Source organism: Pomacea canaliculata, linkage group LG5 (genome assembly GCF_003073045.1).
Source record: "Pomacea canaliculata isolate SZHN2017 linkage group LG5, ASM307304v1, whole genome shotgun sequence".
Taxonomy (NCBI): Eukaryota; Metazoa; Mollusca; class Gastropoda; order Architaenioglossa; family Ampullariidae; genus Pomacea; species Pomacea canaliculata.
In genome coordinates, this window is record NC_037594.1 from 28,546,394 (window position 1) to 28,553,698 (window position 7,305).

The window sequence follows — 7,305 nt, forward strand, 5'->3', positions numbered from 1 at the left end:
AGGAGAAGGAGATCCCATCGTAGAGTTACAGTAAATACGATCAAATTAAATAAATACATAAACATTTTATATCAAGAGCATTTAATATAAAATAAACATCGTACACAAAAATCAACCAATTAAGGAGACAGCAATTAAAGAAGCAGGCAATAAAATGAGTCCTCCGTTATTGTTTATTTGTTTGGTGATTTATTTTAGACATGCAGGTATAATATTTTTCTTAAGTTGTAACATATTGTCTTAGAGTAAAAGCGCCAAAAATGTTGGATGTTTTGTAAAATAATGCCACATCTGTTCAAATTTAAGTGAATTTGCTTTAAAATTGGTCCACTGATTAAAATTGGGAAGTGGATCAAGGGACAAGAGGGGACTGGGGCTGGAAATATCTCAAGCGACACTTCCCGGATAGCTATTGAAAACTATGATCACTCTATTAGTAGGAAGGATTATCACTTTTCCACATGGTATGCCCAAATTCGGGAGATATGTATGCATGTCTACGCGTGTGCACGCATAAACACGCAGAAATAGACAAAGAACAAAATAAACAAGAGAAACGATGCGATCAATAGACAAATCATCAGCCGAAATGCAAGACAGACATTAACAAGGATTGTACAGATGCCCGCAATTATCCAGCTGCTGTTGTTGCCGCAGATTGGAAGCTGTCTTCTTTTGTTCCTGATTAACTGCAGACAAAAGCTACAGTTGAATTCACAAAAACAAAAGGGCAGCCTGAACAAACATCCATGTATTCATGACAACAAAAAAGTTACACTTGAGCAAATATCGCACAAGAGTTGACACTTAAAAAAGGCATTAATAATGAACTCAAATGCACCCAAAACTGCTGTCACTCAGCTTCTCGCTTCCTGGTCTTCCTGTCTCCTTTTGCTCCACAGACTGGCCGTTGTGTTGCTGTCCAAGAGCTTGGCGGGGATCAAGCCATGTGATCAATAAGTCTCTTTTCTTCTCCGATCTTGCTTGCTGGGCGCGTTCTGCTGTTTGCAGGGGCATACATTTCGTTTTCCTGGCGTAATCTTCAAATCCCGTCAGAGCCCAATTTCCTAAATCCCTCCGCCTTCTCCTATGCGCAGGACGGAAGAGGAAGGACTGGTTTTACAGTTCGAAACTTGACTCTGCTTCACACAAACAAGCAGCAACACGATCGAGATGGTCGTGGTGCATCAACTCAGTCAAAGAGAATTCCGGGAAAGGTCATTGAATATAAGACGACGAAAGAAGAAAATTTATATATCCAGCCGTTTACTTGGCTCAAGAGGAATTAAACAAACAGCGTTCAGAATAATGCGACCTAAAAGTTACCTTTATTGTTTCCTCGCCAGTTTCATCACTGATATCGTTTAAGAAACATTTATAAACCAAGGTACACGACTCTAATCCTTTTGCTATTGGAAATAGTCGCTTCAGCTGCAGCAAAAGATGTGAGCGATTTCGTGAGTGGGAATGGGAGTGAAGTTTATAGGTCGTGTCAGGACTGGTAATTGGTTTTCACGAAAAAAGATAGGTGGCGCAGCAACATGAGCACTCAAGGAAAGAGAAAGCGTAGCATCACGGACGAGATAGAAATTCGTAGTAGCATTGTAGTGACCCCATGGACCTTATTCACGCAAGCGCCATCTTGAAACCAGAACGAGGTCTTTTGGCCGTTACGTGTGGTGGCTGCCGAAACATATGAGCACTGATCTTTTGCATCAAAAGGATTTAACGAAGAAAAAGATTTGAGACAAAGACCAGTATATTGATGCCGGAGTTTTTCTTCACTTGCAAGATGATACGTTTGTGTGACACCACTTTGTAATTGGTTTACATGACGACAATGGAACATTTGTTTTGTAATTTAATTATAATAATTTTGCTTTTTTCATAACAATGTAAATGGGTGAAAAAATCGATTATCACAGATGTTATTGTTATTTTCATTTCCTTCATGCACTTTTAACATGTAGGACTTAGATTCTGCCACTGACTTGAATAGTTTACCTTATCCCGTATATTTGTGTATATATATATTATTCAGTGTGTACATCCATATTCCTAGCTGTGCCACCGCCTGTTTTGTTTGCTTTACCTCATGTGAATATTTCGCACATTCTGGAAATATCTCTTGCATTTGTTTGTTACAGCCTGTATAATTTGCTTTGTATATTTCATAGTGTGGTCATGCGTCTTGATTTGTCACTAACCTGCTTCCTGAAAGGTATGTGTCCTTGGCAAAGGGAAAAAAACTACGGGAAACTACGGTTTTCCGGAAGACATATGATAAGGGTGACACGCCCGACAGAAAAACGGGTCTTCGACATTACATCTGAGTGAATAGCCTTCTTCGAAATCCTACCGGCCACGACATTGCTACAAGCCAGTCAGCCCAAAGGCTCCGGTCGAGCGGGAGTCACGTGTCCAGGTGCATTGACCCCGCTTCCTTGCTGGCAGCTTCGGAAGATGTAAACTTGTAAAAGCTATGTCGTCTAATGCTTCGTTTTAGCAGTTAACTGGGAAAAAATGGTCTGCCAGCAGTCCAGGGATACTATAGTTCGTGATCGTTATCGACTTCGAAAAGGCTTTCTATAGAGTATGGCACGAGGGGTTATGGAATTTACTGAAGAATGTAGAGGAAGGTCTTGTATGCACCATCAATGGCACACACAGGAGCTCAGTACTATTCAACAACCAAGTGAGTTAGCTCTTTCCGAGACTGGTCAGTGTGCGCCCTGATGACCCTTGTTCCCAGTGCTGTCCCTTGTTCCCAATGCTGTTTAAAATAAATACAGTATAAACATATTACAGAGTAAAACACAATACAGACAAACATAAACGTCAGGGTTTAGCATTTGCTGCACTCAGACTGAAAGATATATAACTGCTACAAGAAATAACTGACTTCATAAAACGTTCACTTCTGCCTTTGGGGAGGATAAATCTGTTACTGAAAGAACTTGACAGAGGTATGTGGGGGTATTAAGGAGGAAACATAATGCCCTTCACGGCAAGTCTCTTTTGACCAGTAACATCCACCAGTTATGGGCTTTCAACAAAGACAATCTGGTTTTATCTAATTAATTTACCTAATTTATTTAGTTTGTCTAGATTACATTCTAGTGCATTCGGCCCTTACATATATATAGGCAAACATTGGCACACTGCCAACAACACTGACAAAGCAACATAACATCCTGCTGCAAACACTAACTGACCTAAGTTGCCTGCGATGGCACCTTTTTCATCGACATGACCATCCCACTTTAATCAATTGAAACTCATAAATACTTGAATTGGCTCACAGTCTCAATTGTGTTAGTGAACTGGCTGCACTATCGTTCTCCATTTTTTGTTGGCGTTCATCACAATTTTGTTTTGTCTGTCTCACATTCAATTGCAGGTGGATACGATCGTCTCAAGTTACAAATTGGTGTGCATAGGACTGATATTCAAAAAAAATTTGTTTTCAATGTCTAATATTGTTACAGCTTTTTAACAAAAGGTTCTCGGCCATCTTTGCCAAGCAAACAAACACAAAAAATTCGACGCCCAATCGTCACGAGGGCAAAGAGTATGGGTAGAGAAGGGAGGGTGGAAAGTGGGTAGAGAGGACATGTCATGATCCGTGCAACTATTGCGGAAACAGAATTGTATGAAGCGAAGAAACAATTTGAGGATTTCGTCGGTAATGATTAGACTTGTCTAATGAAAGTAGTCTGGGTGTTTGAAATTCTGCGAAGAAGAGCTTAGTTTTGTCTCGTATTCTCTCGCCTACTACCACAACTACAACAACACAACAACAACAACAACAACAACAACAACAACACATTCGAGCTCTCTTACGTCTGAAGCACAGCACATTTCTCAACCACTTGATTGTTTGCATCACACTTTCTTAGAAACAAAATCCAATGATTTCAAAATTTTTTTAAAAGTTTATTTCCCTGGAGTAGGCCTACATGCATTAAGGCCCTTTACCGTAGTCTTGAAAGCAGCAGATAATGGATCTGGCACAAGAAATGACTTTGTCCAGAGGCAATTGTTTCAGACCTTCTTGTAGAACTTGCGGCTGTTTATCAACACATCGCAGAGAGTAGCCAGTATTATCTCATGCAAGTTTGTCATTAACACCTTTAATGCTGCTTTAGTTGTATTTCTTTGTCTCGCCACAGGTGAAGCGAGTATGGAAATTACTTGCATTTTTTTAAAATGACTATATAGAGGTTTCTAATTTTTTTAAGTGTTAAAAGCCATGTTTATCTAGCATTTCTCAACATTCTTGCCGCTAGTCACTATCGCCTGCAGTTTTTTTTTCACTCCTCTTCCTCCTTTTTTCTGTAAACAGCTCTGACAATCGTCTCTGCTCATCTTTTCACATCACCGACAGCTTCGATTGTGTCCTTTTAGACCCTGAGGTATTTCCATGCAGCATCAGGCGACTTGTGACTTTTCCTAAACTCAAGATTGCCCTATGTGGGGAAAGAATTTATCGAAAGGATTATGAATATTGTTGAAAACAGCAAAAGATTTTTCGCTGGAGAAATGGCATGCAATGGCCATAATCATGCACAAGAAAGAAAATTTAATAATCATGCCTTTCAGCCTAGCAAAAATATCAGCCCTACATTGCCTCTTATTTTAAAAATGCAGCATCTTCAATCTGACATCCTAGTTGCTTTCCTACAGAAGTGGAATGTTCAGCTCGAAGACATTTCTGACAGCACCAGACAGAATATTGTGGTCATCGCGCCATCGCTAGTAAACTCGTTATCTAATGCTTATTGCCGTCAATTTGGAAGTACCTGAACTTACAGGGAGGAGATGGAGGAAATCTCCCTTTTCATACTAGATGACAATGTAATAAATCTAAACAAGTGTGGTATTCACATAATTTATATTCATTTTTTCCCCTGAATAATATTGACGTTTTATCTATAATAATAATAATAATAATAATAATAATAATAATAATAATAATAATAATAATAACAACAACAATAATAACAACAACAACAACAATAATAATTTGTAAAGCGGATACTCACACTCCTATAAGGAGTATGCTCTTCTAGTTCCTAAGAACAAGATCGAAACATGGACACCATGCGAGGAACAGGAAAACAAATCACATTTGAAGTATACAAGAATAAACAGTACTAACGAAGAATAAAGTCAAATACAGAAAACGCAACGAGGAACGAATAACAAAAAGAAGAACGAAGAATACTATATGATATTGCAAAAGGAAGACGAGCAGGGAAGGGTGTGAAAAGAGACTAGCATGGTGTTTTTAGTATGCTTTTAAAGACATAATAATTGATTAAAATTGGTACTCATCATGACTGATTACAACGAAAAATTTTCCGAAGATTAAAAAGCGAGAAAAGTGATTTCTGTGTGGTGTTCATTATAAGGTAGCATTACAAAGATATTCAAGTCTTGCATATTAGTTAAAAAGCGGTATGACTAAACTAAAAGTAAATATTGCCAAAATTTTGTAAATAAGAACTGAAACGTGGTGCGAGAAATTTGAAATTTGCAGTGACTTGCACACTTTCTATGAACACAAACCGATGAACTGGCGACGGTTGCAGGAGGCAACACACGGCTACACTTTATTATCTCCCTGTGGGAGGTGTGACGTCAGCAGGGGAAAGAACTTCAGCCTGATGCACTTATTGCACACTCCAAGTCCTGCATGGAACACCCCCCGAGCTCCTCCGAATGGAGCGGCGAGATCCACGTGCGCCGCTTGACGAACCTCACGTGACCTCACGAGGGCGGGACATCGTGTTTTGTGTCGATGAAGAACGATGTTACCTGTACTCAGTGCGTGTGTGTGTGTGTCTCTTGTTTCCATTTACAGGCGCACGTGAAACTCGATTTTTCCCCCAGAGGGAATCGTGTGATGGCGTTCGACATGTAAGTTAGAATTGACATTTGCTCTGGCCTTCGACGCCATTTTGTGAAATGTTCCCAGTTGGCTGTAATTTTCTTTAAACATGTTTACAAACCATTCGCAAGACTTCTGGGACAGAGTTTTCATTATCTTCTTCGTTTTCTTGCACACAAGAGTCTAAAAAGAAAGACAAATTTTGCATCTTGGGTGATGTGATACGGTATTGAACCTCGTTCTCTTTTCGCATGTCTGGGAAGATGCTGTTTGCTATCAGGAGCATTTGTAGATGAATTTCTTCATTCTGGTGACCGTTGATGTGGATCTTGCTGTCGATATATGTTCCATTACTGCCTCCGTCATCGAGTGCCCCCTGTTTGCTGTAAGTTTCGTTAGCATCACGTATGTTTGTGCAAACCCACTCACACGTGAAATCTCTGGAGAAACTATTTGATTAGTGCGACTGTTGTGCAAAACAGCTTTTCTTTACTCTAGGAATTAAAATTTAATCACAGTCTGCTCCTCCCAGAAAGCCAGAAGCGTGTGAAAGAGAAATGTTACAGAAGAACGTATCCGGGATCCCGGATGTAGATGGCGCGCAAAGGGTGACCGCTGGCTGTTATGCAAAAGGCATCGAGAATGAAATGAGATGGAGTAACCATCCCCTGCGGTTATTTTTATTACATTTTTTTTTTTTTTTTTTTTGCCAGTGCGACACACTTTTAGAGAGAGGAGGGATTTCAGTGGTCGCGCGCACTACACGCCACTAAAAGTTACCTGGCTGGCTAGCACCTAAACACCGGATAAACTTTTAAACTTAGAATATTTAATATCTACTTTGTTTGACTGCTATGCCTCAGCCATTTTGCTACCGGCTACGAGTGCTCCTTAGTCTTAACCCCGCCAGTTAAATGTACATCTAAACCAATAGATAATTTTTAATCACAAGATGTACATTTAAACTAGATGACTTTAAATCACAAAAAATAAACAGGTAAACAGCAATACCCGAATACCACTAAAATAGATATATTATTTTTGCACTGTTAATAAAATAATTTATCTGTTATGAAAACATTTTTACTGTATACTTTATTTCATCTGCATTATTGTAAGCCATTTTTGTCACTTACCACAGATAAGTATGTATACAACCTACTTTTCAATGGGCAACAGTGCGATAAAAGCCCGGTGTTGCCAACCGATCATGATAATGTTCTCCTTCCTCCCTCAACCAAATTATTAATGATTTTCCTTGATCGTTAAGCATGAGCGGAAAGTTTGATATCAAGATGACAAAAGTCATATATCTTGACAAGTTTTAAATTGAAACGGAAATTAAGATTTATGTACACTTTCTTCTACCTGGACAGTGGAGTCGGCATGTCTCACACATTGTAGTAAAACCA